We start from the raw sequence: 13392 nt of genomic DNA on the forward strand, positions 1-13392 counted from the left end.
AGTATGGCTGTTTTAAGTCTTGGAGATTTTTCTTCTTGAACTGTCATTTTTTTTCTCTTAAAACTGTACAAATGATGGCTGGGATTGTGGCTTAGTGGTAGAGCATTTGCCTAGCATGTGCACTGTCCTACATTCAGTGTCTTATCACAAAAGTAACAAAAACAACTAAACAAAACCGTAATGAAATAGCTGGCTCCTCGCCTGTGCAGGTAGCATAGTAGTGCTGGCTCTTGTCAAGAGGTGCAGGTGAGCCATCCCTTAGGGTAGGATCGAGGGAGGGAGCCCCCCACCCCCAATCCTCCATTGTGAGAACAGGTGAGCTGGCCCTGGCCCTGGCCAGCTGCAGCACTTGGGAGAGTAGGCCAGGCGCCTGACTGGGCAGCACGGTGGAGCTGGCTCAGGAGGTGTGTGGGTGTTGGTAAGCAGCCCCCAGGGGATGAGAGCAGGAGAGCTGACCCTGTCTTCTGCCAATGGCAGCATTGGGTGGCCTAGCCTGAGCAGTGCTAGAGAATTTGCCCTGGTGGCTCTGATGAGGGAGACTTGGTACACTGACCAGCTCAGCTTCCACCTAGGCCCAGATCCAGGGCCCTGAGTTGGCCCAGCCCCAAATCTGTATCATCTGAGAATGACTGGGATGTGTGAAAAGACCAGTGCTGCTGATCTCCATGACACAGGGCAACAGCAGGTAACCGAGAGAAGGCCTGGTGAACTGCCAATAAGGATGGTGTCACACAGAAGCCAGAGGTTTAGAACCAGACCCATGACTCACTGCAGTGCACATTTGCAGTGAAGGTGTGTGGACAGAGGGATGTACTGTGGGACACACTGACACACTACAGCTTCTGCGATGAGATGTTTTCCTCTGCTTATGTGTATTTATTTTGTTGGGGAGAGGTTGCAAGAGTGACGGGTGGATATGAGGGGACAGGGAGATGAGCAGGACTGGGGTGAATGAATCAATAAAAAGTTAAAACAAAAAATAACTAGTGAAACTGATACTTAGGGGAGCAAGAAAAGCTTGCAGTCGCAGTGAGAGGGTTACTCTGTTTGGGAGGCCAGAGGGGTGGCAGCGGTGATACATTTCTCTCTCCTGGTCCTGACGAGGCTGCAGTGAAACCCTTCTTTAGTTGTCTCAGCTTACCTCAGGCCAGCAAAATAATTTTTTCTCTTTTCTTTTAAAAAAAATTATGTATTTATTCTATGAGTACACTGTAGCTGTCCTCAGACACACCAGAAGAGGGCATCAGATCCCATTACAGATGGTTTTGAGCCACCATGCAGTTGCTGGGAATTGAACTCAGGACCTCTGGAAGAGCAGTCAGTGCTCTTAACCCCCACCCCACTAGGAAATTATTTAAAAGTTGAGCCTCAGTTTTTTTTTTCTTTTAATATACAAAATAGATTTGATAGTCTTGTAATCTGAGAGGATTTTTTGAGGACTGAGCGTGTGTGTGAGTGTAGGTCATCTGAACCATGAAATACTGTGTAAGCAATGGGCAGTAGGGCGGTATATTATTTCTTTTGTTTTGTTTTCTGAAACAGGGTCTTGGTATGTTGGCCAGGCAAGTTTTGAATTCTTGGCTCAAGTGATTTTGTCTGAATAGCTAGAAGGTATATTATTCAGAGAGTAAGAGTCGGGTTTGGAACAGGAAATAAATAAGGAGGCGCTTACAATACTAAATAAATCTAGGATCTGTCAAGAGAGCTGGTTCCTACTGGATTCCTGTTAACTAAAGCCGTAAGAAATCCTGAGAGGAATGGGGCAGTTTGCCTAAGCGGTCACAGCCAATGTTTAGTTGCAAAGCTGAACTAAGATGAGGTTTGCCTCACCACTGCTGTGTCCTTATTTTCATCAGAACTGACTTTTGTTTTTCTCTTTGCCCTGGACTGTTTCCTTTTTCAGTTAAGCCCTTCCCTTCTCATTCTGCCACCCCCTTCCCATCTTTTCATCTTTTATTTTCTCCCCGTCACAGTTAATATTGTAATAGAAGACCAGGGAATCACAAATTTGAGTTTTTTGACATGGAGAGCTCCTAGCACTAACTATATATTAGAATTGCTTATATGACTTTTACAAAATACCAATATCTAAGGTTTTGATTTTATTTTCATATTTGTTATTTTTATGATTATATTATATATCTGTAGTAGTACGCACAAATTGCTCAATACATTTTATGTGTATATAATATAAAAATGACTTATATTAAGATACATAGCAGATCAAAACACAGACTATTTCCAGAATTCCAGAACACTGATTTCCTCATAATTCTTCGTCATCATCACTGGCTCCCTCAGTAACCTGGCATTGATTAAATTAATTAATTAATTTTTATGTTTCTTTTGAGACAGGGTATCTTGTAGTCAAACTGGGCTCCAACTTACTGTGCCTTGAACTTTAGTTTCTCCTGCTTCCTTCCTAAGTGCTGAGATCATAGGTGTGTATCCCCATGTGGGTTTGTTGTGTTTGTTGAGATGGGGTCTTGGTGTGTTTGTAGTCCAGCTGTAGGGCCTCTTGGGTACTGCACTCTTTGTTACCTAGCTTTGTCTTTGTTGTTGAAGTGCTAGGGTTGAACCTGTGGCCTTGAGCATGCTAGTGCCGTGTGTCACTGAGTATACCTGTCAGCACTTTTGTTACTCTTTACATGTTTTCAGACAGTTGTCACTAAGTAGCCTAGGTTGTTAACTTTGAACACCCTCTGTAGCCTGGGGAACCTTGAACCAGAGACCTTATCTCAGTCTCTTGAGTGGCTTTTATAGATGTTCTTCAGTAGGCCTTGCTGCTTTGCCTGTTGAATTTCACATAGAGTCAGACTCTAAGCATTTTTTTTTTTTTTTTTGGTTCTGGCTCTCCCAACCCCCCAGCATCCCATTGAATATTGAATTGTACGGCTATGCCAAAATTACTGGTTTTACTGTTGATGGACACTTGGGATCACACCCACTTTGGCTATATGAGAAAGTTGCAATGAACATTTTTGCTCTAGTATATATGTCTTGGTAGATATATGTCCTTATTTCTCTTGGTTTTATATACCAAGGAATAAAATTGGTAGGTCATTTATTCTACTTTGGTTGATACTTCTAAACATTTTTGTGATTATATTAGTTGTGTTTTGGGCTGTTTTTTTTTTTCCTTCTTTTTTCTTCCTTTTAAATTATGAAGAACTTCACTGGTTGTTGTTGCCACACACCTTTATCCCAGCACTCAAGAGGCAGAGGCAGGTGGATCTCTGTGACTTCAAAGACAGTCTAGTCTACAGAACTAGTCCAGGATAACCAAGGCTACACTGAGAAACCGAACTTGAAAAGCCAAAGCCAAACCTAAACAAACAAACCCCGCAAACAAAACAAATCCTTAATTCATAATCAGATTTCTTTGATATCAAAGTATCTTTATAGTCAATTAGAATAAGGACCCAGTCCAGTCTTTACGGTGTACTAGGTTCTTTTCATCCAGAGCTACCCTTTTCTGATGCTTTGCCCTTCTTGCCATGTCATTGACCAGGTGCAAAGATTAGATCAGGGTAAAAACCTGTCTAATAGTGTATCAGAACCACTCTTCTAGATTTTGCTATGTTGCCCCAGTTGGTCTCATGATTTTTTCCTAAATATTTATTTGTGTGTGAGTGTTTGCCTGCATGTATGTGTGCCTAGAATACAGAGGTCAAAAGAGGGAACCTGAACCTGGAGTTGTGTGTGTGTGTGTGTGTGTGTGTGTGTGTACACATACACGTACTTGTGTCCTTGCAGGCCCCTTGGATCCTCTGGAGCTAGAGATCTATACAGGCTGTTGTGAGCTTCCTAATGTGGTTGTTGGAAACTCAATTTGAGTCCCCTGCAAGAACAATACATATTGGTCTTTACTGTTTGGGTACTCCCTACCCCCAATAGGTTCCTTGTCTCAGTGATCTTTCTTTCTACCTTGGTCTCCTGAGGAACAGGGGCTACAGGGGCTACAGGCTAGTTTCACTAAACTTGGTATTTTCAATGGTGTTGAGAGACAATGGATCCAGTATGACTACTATATGGATACTTGGGAAATGAGATATGGCCTGGCCCCAATTACATTTATTTATGTGCGTCTGCTTCTTCAGGGTCTGGGTTACACTGGCTTCTTATGTGGATGCTGGGGATTGATTTCAAGTCCTCATGCTTGTATGCCTAGCAGTTTACCACCTGAACCATTTTTCAAGCCTTACTTTGTCATCCTCTCACTAACTTAGGCTGGGCCTTGAATTTGTAGTCCTCCTGCCTCAGCTTCCCAAGTGCCTGGGATTACAGGCCTGTGCCCCTTAACCAGGCCTCATCTTACTACTTAATGAATTTCCTCCACCCAGTTTCAACAGTGGAGAATCATGGCCAGTCTTTTCATCTTAATTCCACACACTTGGCCCCATCCTGTATTCATATTGGCACTCATCTTCCTTCCCTTTCTGTGATCCCCCAACCCCTCATCCTATATTTTTAAACAAATTATAAATATCGTGTGTGTGTGTGTGTGTGTGTGTGTGTGTGAGAGAGAGAGAGAGAGAGAGAGAGAGAGAGAGAACAAGTACAGTTGTATACATGCTAGTAAGTCTTGACCTTAGACATGACATTTCATAACTCTTACTATATTTTCTTCATCAGAATTCTGCAAGTCACCAGGTAGAGTCTGCAAAAAAGGGAAAGCGACCACTAGGAGCCATTTTTAGAAAGTTTACCATACTTAACAAGTACTTGCCTTTTTGCTACACAATTGATGCTGGGGAGGACAAACGTTCCTGAGTACTAGTGTTTCATTCACCCCTGTGAGAACTGATATTAGTGTTAACTTTGTTTTCCAAACCTTATTTTTAATGATGGTTCTTAAATGCTTTAAACTCCCATGTAGCCCACCACCACCAGAGGTAGTAGAAAAGAAAAGACGGTGGGGGTGGGGGTGGCAAAGTGGACCTGTTTAGGAAGGTCCTTTGGAGAAACTCCCATCTGTGTTGTCTGGAAATTGGCAGTTCAGTTCAGTTAACAGGCAGCGTCAGCTCAGTCCACTCACAAACACTTCATGAGTATACCAATAGTCCAGTTCAGTAGAGTTAGGATAGCCAGCAGTGACATGACCTAGCAGAGATAGCCAGGCCTCAGCCTTGGCTTGGGTCAGAAGGAGGGACTAACAGGAACACCAGAAATTTTCAGCTGTGGCCTCTCTCAGGGAAGTGAAGATAATCGACCCACAAGCATTGCACAGCTTGTCTGTCTGTCTCTCTCTGTCTCTGTCTCTGTCTCTCTGTCTCTCTGTCTGTCTCTCTCTGTCTGTCTGTCTGTCTCTCTCTCTCTGTCTGTCTCTCTCTGTCTCTGTCTCTCTCTGTCTCTCTGTCTCTCTGTCTGTCACTCTATGGAGTCCTATTTATATCCTCCAAACATCACGTGTTCTCCATGCGCCTTACTTCAGCATGGGTCTTGCCTCAGCATGTGCATCCAGTCAGCCCGAGTCCACTCAAGTGGCAAAAAACTGTAGTTCACCACCGGAGGTTTTTTGGTGTTTCTGTCTATGGAGTCTCAACAAATGCAGCTCAACTACACAATGTAAGGCAGACCAATACATGCATGTTGTTAGCAAAGAATGCTTCATCACATGTCCTTTCATGTGCTTGCTTTAGCAGAACATCCTCTCTCCTGTGTCTGCTTCAGCTAAATGTTCCTTCACAAGTTGGCCTTAGCCTTTCACACCTGTGTCCACTTTAATGAAATGTTCCTTCATGTGTTTGCTCCAGCAAAACACCATTGAATCAATTTTCCGAAGAACCCTTAAGTTTCCACATCTTACTAGTTTCCTCTTATCACGAATGGTTTCATGTGAGTAAGTCAATTAGTTGTCAGGGGTTAGAGGCAGGATTGGTTGAGAGTGTGAACTGGTTGTCAGGGTCTTAGAATTATCAACTATATATTTCACACAGTGCCAGGGTTTGGGAGGTACAGAATGAACATTGAAGAATAAGAAGAAAAAAATCTGTGGACTGGAGAGATGACTCAGCAGTTAAGAGCACTCGTTACTCTTCAGAGGACCTGAGTTTTGTTTCAACTTCCACATCAGAGGTTCACAGCCTGGCCTTTGTGGATACTTGCACACACATGGTATATGTTCACACAGAAATGTACATGTACACATAACGACGTTCATAGGTACAGGGAGAAACTTGGGGAGGAGAAGAGCCTGTTCCTGACTTGGGCATCCTCCCTGTCCTTTTGGATGCTGCTTGCTTATACTTGTGGTCTTGCCCAACCACCACTCTTAGTATATCTTTAAAATTCTTTCTATTAGAACCATACCAGTGTTTCTCAGAGTTTCTTTTTCCAAAGACTTGCTGATAACACCGAGACAAAGGGACTGACAATTAAAATACAAAAGATTTAATTACATTATCAATGTAAAGAAAACTTCCAGGTGGTACATGGCTAGGCACTTGATGTCTATTGTTCTACAGACCTTAACAGTAGTTTTGTGAAGTTTACATACGATTTCTATACAGTTGAAAAACTACATGGGGTAAATTTAGTCATCAACATTGCTCTGTAACTGAATTAAAGTTGGGACCCAGCTCCTCTGACTTTTGACTGTGTGCTCTTTCCACTGTAGTATGTTGCCCTGGCAGGAAACAGGGAAGTGAAATAGAGACAAAAGGCTGTTCTCTAGAGGCTATAAAATGAAAGGCAGTGGTTGCTTTCTTCACGTTAAAATGGGATAAAGCAGAAAACTTTAAAGTTTATGTCCTGTAGTGTATAATCTAGCTCACTCCTAATAGTGCCAAGGTTGTATATAGAAGCTGTTTTTTTGGGGGGTTGGGGATTTAGCTCAGTGGTAGAGCGCAAGCGCAAGGCCCTGGGTTCGTTCCCCAGCTCTGAAAAAAAGAAAAAAGAAAAAAAAAAGCTGCTTTTTAATCTTGCATTGTAATAAGAGAGATGAGATGTTTGTTGTAAGCAAAAGACCTGTACATTGATTTTTTAGGCACTTAGGAATTAATCCAAAACCAGTCGTATTCTAAGTTGAGTGTGAGTAAAAACATTTTGAAACTTGGAGTTTACCTTCCCCTGGCTGAGGCTCCTCATGGTTCTCTGCCGATTCTGAGGAAAGATGGCGACTAATGGTGCTGTCCGAGGAGGCTGGCGCAGTGGCTGCGGAGGTGGATCAGATCGTTGAATAGCTCAAGCTGCAGGCTGCTCTTCTCAAGAAGAACGCAATCTTGCAGGCAACTTTGAGAGAAGAAAAGACACTTGGATTGAAAATGCTAAACTGAAAAAAGAAATAGAAGAACTGTAAAGTAAGAGCTGATTCAGGCAGAAATTCATAATGGAGTGAAGCAAGTACCTGTTCCATTGAGTTCTTCACTGGAGACGAATTGTGCTGTTTTTGAAAGTGTGATAGTCTCATCAGTATCACAACCACCACCTCTCCTGGTACAAAAGAACAGATCAAAGGAGGGGGAGAAGAAGAAAATATGGTAAAAGAGAAGACTGAAAAGAAAGGAGAGAAAAAGGAGAAGCAGCAGTTGGCGGCAGCAATGCTAACTATAAGCCTATCAATATATCGTGCCTGGATCTTCGAATTGGTTGTATCGTTACTGCCAAGAAACAGCCTGATACAGATTCATTGTATGTCAAAGAGGTCGATGTGGGAGAAGCAGCCCCACGAACGGTGGTCAGTGGAATGGTAAATCCTGTTCCTCTAGAACAGATGCAAAATTGGATGGTGGTTTTACTTTTTAATCTGAAGTCTGCAAAAATGTGGGGAGTACTGTCCCAAGCAGTGGTGATGTGTGCTGGCTCATCAGAGAAAGTGGAGATTCTGGCCCCTCCCAATGGGTCCGTTCCTAGAGACAGAATTACTTTTGATGCTTTCCCTGGAGAGCTCAACAAGGAGCTGAACCCTAAGAAGAAGATCTGGGAGCAGATCCAACCTTACCTGCACACCAAGGATGAGTGTGTGGCCACATACAAAGGAGCTCCCTTTGAGGTGAAGGAGAAGGGAGTTTGCAGGGCCCAAACCATGGCCAATAGCGGAATTAAGTAAGTGCTCTGTAACTGAAAGACATTGATGAAACCTTAATAACAATAAAGAAGAGTGAGTTTATCACTTACACATTAAAAAACAAAGACTTGGAGTTCATACCTGTGACTGGTAGGATAGTACTTGGGAGACCTCTTGGTTTAGACAAAACCAAACAGAACCTTCCAGTCCCCGAACTCTCCCTTTTATCACCTTTATTTTTGCACATACAAATGCTTCTACATAGCTGTTGTCTTGGTTAGGGTTTTAATGCTGTGAACAGACACCATGACCAAAGCAACTCTTTTTTTCCTTTTTTTTTAAAGATTTATTTATTTTATTTATATGAGTACATTGTAGCTGTTTTCAGACACACCAGAAGGAGGGCATCAGACCCCATTACAGATGGTTGTGAGCCACCATGTGGTTGCTGGGATTGAACTCAGGATTGATCAGGAAGAGCAGTCAGTGCTCTTAACCGATGAGCCATCTCTCCAGCCCCAAAGCAACTCTTATATAGTGAATATTTAATTGGACTGGCTTACGGGTTCAGAGGTTCAGTTCATTATCATCAAGGTGGGAGCATGGCATTGTGCTGAAGGAGCTTAGAGTTCTGCCTCTTGTTCCAAAGGCAGCTAGGACTAGGTTCTTAAGGCCCACACCCACAGTGACACACCTACTCCAACAAGGGCACTTTCTAATAGTGCCACTCCATGGAACAAGGATATATAAACCACCACAGATGTCTATATTCACTGCCTCTCCACTCAGTCCATCTGGCTTCTGTCCCTTACGTTTCACAGTAACATTCCTTACTGAGGTCACCAGTATCTTCTACCAAACCGAATATTACAAAAATGTTGTCTGTAGTTTTCTTGGCTAGTGAACTGCTACGCCTCATTCCTTCTTTTGACTCCAGTGGTGTAATACTGCCCTAATCTTCCTCCCACTTCTCTAGTGTTTTTACAGGCTCATCCTCCTTTCTGTGGCTATTAAATGCTTATGCTTCCATGCCCTCCTCTCTTCACATGGTAGACATTCTCCCTGAGTAATCTCTGTCCACCCCCACTGGCTTTATGGATATGAGTCATACCTTTATGTCTCCAACCCACACCACTCCTCTGGGATATAGAGCCATCTGTTATCTACCAGGCACTGTTCTAGACACTGGGGGATATAGTGATGAACTTGGTAAAAAAGTTATGGTTACTTGTAGAGAGGAGAGATGAATAATAAACATAGCAGGCCGGCTTAAGTGCTGAGATGAACACAGAGCATGGTGATATATTATAGGGTGAGAATTATTTTATATTGGCTAATCCAAACTTTACTGAGGTGGTAAAATTTATGCTGAACTTTGAGTGACTAAAAGGAGCCAGCGGTACAAAGGAAGAGGGAACAGGTAGTGCATAGAAATGAATACAGCACATACACGAAATGGAGAGTGAAGAGAGGAGGGTAAGACCTGACAGCAGAAGTTAGGTTAGAGCTGGAGGCCCCCATAGGCTGTGGCTGAAGACTGTAGATTAAGTGAAATGGAAAGCAGCTGGAGTTTTATGTTTGCTTGATAGTTTACAGTTTTGATCCAAAAGTAAAATTTTGGAAATGTAATCTGTTTTGAGAGTGGTTTATATATGGGGACAACTGGAAGCAGAGAAGCTTAATGGGGCTCTCATACCAGCAGGTGAGAGTCAGTAGCAAGGAATGTGGAGAACAGGGGTAGAACCAAGAACCCTGGGAAGTAGGATTGACAGGACCTGCTGCTTGACAGTTTCTTAAGACAAAGAAAGTCCAGAGTGAGTCTTGTGCTTGATGGGTGGTAGTGCTGTGGCTAAGGTAGGCAGGCATTGGGAGGGGGGTTGTTTACAGTGTCAAGAGTGGAAGACAGGGTTCATGAAGAAAATGAGTTTGTGAAGGCTAGCAGTCAATTAGACATTTAGGTACACATCAAAGGAGAGTTTCTTGTTTTTGTTTTTTCTAAATAGGAAATTCTAGAATCTTATTTCCCAAATATGATCTCTGGATCAATGTGACAGTGCTTTAGAAACCTAGAATCTCATTTTTTTTTGTTTTTTTTGTTTTTTTTTTAGATTATTTTATTTATGTGGCTGTTTACCCTGCATGTATATCTGTGCACTGTGTACTCTTAGAAGTTAAAAGAGGGTTTTGGGTCTCCTGGTACTGGAGTTATGTATGGACAGTTGTGAGCCTCCATGTTGATTGCAGGGACTCAAACTCAGGTCCTCTGCAAGAGCAAGTGTTCTTAACTGCTAAGCAACATTTCCTGTCCGTAGAATCTCATTGTAGTGAGTCTCTCTAGTCATCTTGTATCACATTATTTTTCTGTTCTAAGAGCATGACTTCTCAAATTATCTGAATTTATACCAGTTTATTTTTTCTTTTTTTTGTTTTGTTTTTTTTAAAGATTTATTTATTTATTATTTTATATATGTGAGTACACTGTCCTCAGACACACCAGAAGAGGGCATTGAATCCCATTACAGATGGTTGTGAGCCACCATGTGGTTGCTGGGAATTGAACTCAGGACCTCTGGAAGAGCAGTCAGTGTGCTTAACCGCTGAGCCATCTCTCCAGCCCAGTTTATTTTTTTTCTAATCTGCCAGAGACTACTGCATGGTCTCATGTATGCTGTGTGTGTGCTCACTCCACATGCTCTTTAGCACCCTTGCTGGCTAGACCCTGTTTGAGACGAATCCCCTAATCGTGGATTTGGACGTTGCAGCAGTTGACAAGTTGTTACCCAAGTGTCTAAGTGCTGACTCTCACTTTTGCTGGCGATATGAGAAGGGCCAACGTTGGAGTGAACACTTTACTCCAAGTAGCCATCTTCTAGTGAATGTTGTAAGCTGATGGGTACAAGACAAAAGGAAATGTGAAAAGAGAGTGGGGTAGTGTATGTATAAAGAACAGCAGGGACTGTATCTGTTCTAACTAAGGAAGGCAAAATGCTGGCATGGTATTAGAATTGGAAAGTAAAGGTCTGGATGTTGCTTTTTGATCACATGTTATCAGCTCATGGTTTTAGAGGTTTTTGAAAAGGGAAGAAAAGGCATGAAAGGGAACTTAGGAAAAGCATAGCATAGTCGCTGGCAGTATAGAGATGAGTGTTTGAAGTCTATGGTGATGTATGTAAAAGGATACTGGTCCATGGTTCCAGTGGTTATTTTCTTTGGCATCTATCTACTTTTGTGTAGGCTTAGAAAGGCTTGACTTTTTAATGTGCAGAAAGAAGGGCCAGTAGACTAGAAGTCCTTACTAGGCACTAGTTAGACTGAAGTCTTTACTAAGTACTTGTTAGAGGGAGGCCACACCTAACCCATGTGTCTTTTATTACTCCTGTAATAATAGTGTCTGTCACATAGAGTTGCTGTAAGATTTAAATTGATTGATACAAAGTACTTAGAGCAAATGGTTACCAGGGCCTGAAAAGATGGCTTAGTAGTCAGCTATTTCAGAGCACCAGGGTTCAATTTTCAGCACCTACATGGAAGGTCATAAACCATCTGTAACTCCAGCTCCAAGAGATGTAACATCCTCTCTGATCTCTGGTACCAGGTATGCATGTGGTCCACAGGTGTACATGCAGGCAAAACATAAGTGTTAAAAAAAAGAGAGAAAAAATGGTTAGGTGTACTATATGATAAATCCCAGCATATACCTCTTATTAGCTTTTACGTCATTCTTCCAGGACTTCAGAAATCAGTTTCTAGCTGATCTCTCGTAGGAACATTCTTCCTCCCATCTGTTTTTCATACTGAAGTTAGTGATCTTTTCAAAGCACAAATGTCTTATCTTTAATACTTAAGGGACTTCCTGTAATTCTTCAGATAAAGATTTAAACCCATGTTTGGTGGAGACAAGTGAATCTTTGAGTTCGAGGACAGCCAGTACTACATAGAGAAATACTTGTGTTGAAAAAAACCAGGAAAGAGGAAAAAAAAAAAAAACAAAACCCAAACAAACTGACTAACTAAGAAGCCGTGATAAGTTAGTCTCTGAGGTGCACATGTGTGCACGGTGTGGGTGCCTGTATACCTGCAGTATCCTCTTCGCTTTTTTAAAGGGTTATGTAGGGTATTATTCTTGCAGCCCAGACTGGTCTAGAACTTATGTAGCCCAGGCTAGCTTTGAATTCATAACATTTCTCCTGCCTTAGCCTTAAAAGTGCTGGGATTATAGGCTTGAGCCACCATGCTAGGCTTTTCTCTTTTTGTTCTTTTCTGTTCCCCTTCCCCTTGGAACAGTCTTAACAGAGGGCATCTGTCAGGCACTTAGAGTGAGGAAATTTCTGTCCAGGCATAGTACATGTAATTTATGTACTGCATGATTTTTTTTCTGTTTCAGTCTGCTCTCACTACTGTGAGGACAAGGACTGTTTACTTTTCATCCTCAGTACGATTTGAACAAATAAACAAATGAATTTAATAACTGCCCCTCAGTTAGGTTTGTGGTGTGGACTGTAGAGCAATCCTGGCTTTTCTGTGGGCAAGATTTGAGATAACGCCCCAGAAGAGAAGCAAAATTTGGAGCAGAGTAACCTGAATGAAAGTCCACTTTACCATTTATCAGACTTTGAACCCTTGCTTCTTTGATAAAAGAGAGGTATAGTATTTATCTGATTGTAATTACCATGGAGATTGATGGTAGTTAATTAATTAAAAGTACTTGTGATTTCTCCTCCTCCTTAGGATAGTTGTGACTTGCTTTTTAACTACTCTGTTTAAATCCTTAGGCTGTCTTGGTAACTCATAGAGGTTAAGAGACTCAGTTTGTTCTTCAGATTCAGCCACTTAAAACTTTTTTTTAAAGATTTGTTTATTCTATATAAATAAACGGTAGCTGTCCTCAGACACACCAGAAGAGGGCATCGGATCCCATTGCAGATGGGTGTGAGCCACCATGTGGTTGCTGGGAATTGAACTCAGGACCTCTGGAAGAGCAGTCAGTGCTCTTAACCACTGAGCCATCTCTCCAGACCCAGCTAAAACTTTTTAACTTCCTTTTATTTTGTGTAGATATGGTTGTGTGTGTGTGTGTGTGTGTGTGTGCGCGCGCGTGTGTGTGTGTGTGTGTGTGTGTGTGTTTGTGTGTGTGTGTGTGTGTGCGCGCGCGCACAATGACCATGCGGAAGTCAGGACAGCCTGCAGCAGTTGGTTCTCTCCATCATGTGTGTCTCAGGGATAGAGCTCAGGTTATAACGTTTGGCTCTGAGTGGCCCAAAATGCTAGTGGCTGTTTGGAAATGTCAGGAAATGAACTTGAGATCTCAACACATGGGAATGGAGTTCATTTTCTTTGTTTTAAAAAACATCCTTATTTTAACTGTGTGTGAATATGTGCATGTG

The 13392-nt window shown here is 42.2% G+C and overlaps 1 protein-coding gene and 1 pseudogene across 4 annotated transcripts in view; both read left to right on the top strand.

Moving 5' to 3' along the window:
* Positions 1–12010, top strand: part of LOC134487017 (aminoacyl tRNA synthase complex-interacting multifunctional protein 1-like) — a 34697-nt pseudogene extending 22687 nt beyond the window's left edge.
* The window catches only part of Luzp1 (leucine zipper protein 1), a 75502-nt gene that overhangs the window by 29975 nt on the left and 32135 nt on the right, over positions 1–13392 (top strand). The window lies entirely within an intron of this gene.

The sequence above is a fragment of the Rattus norvegicus genome, chromosome 5 (assembly GCF_036323735.1).
Source record: "Rattus norvegicus strain BN/NHsdMcwi chromosome 5, GRCr8, whole genome shotgun sequence".
In the NCBI taxonomy this organism is placed as follows: domain Eukaryota; kingdom Metazoa; phylum Chordata; class Mammalia; order Rodentia; family Muridae; genus Rattus; species Rattus norvegicus.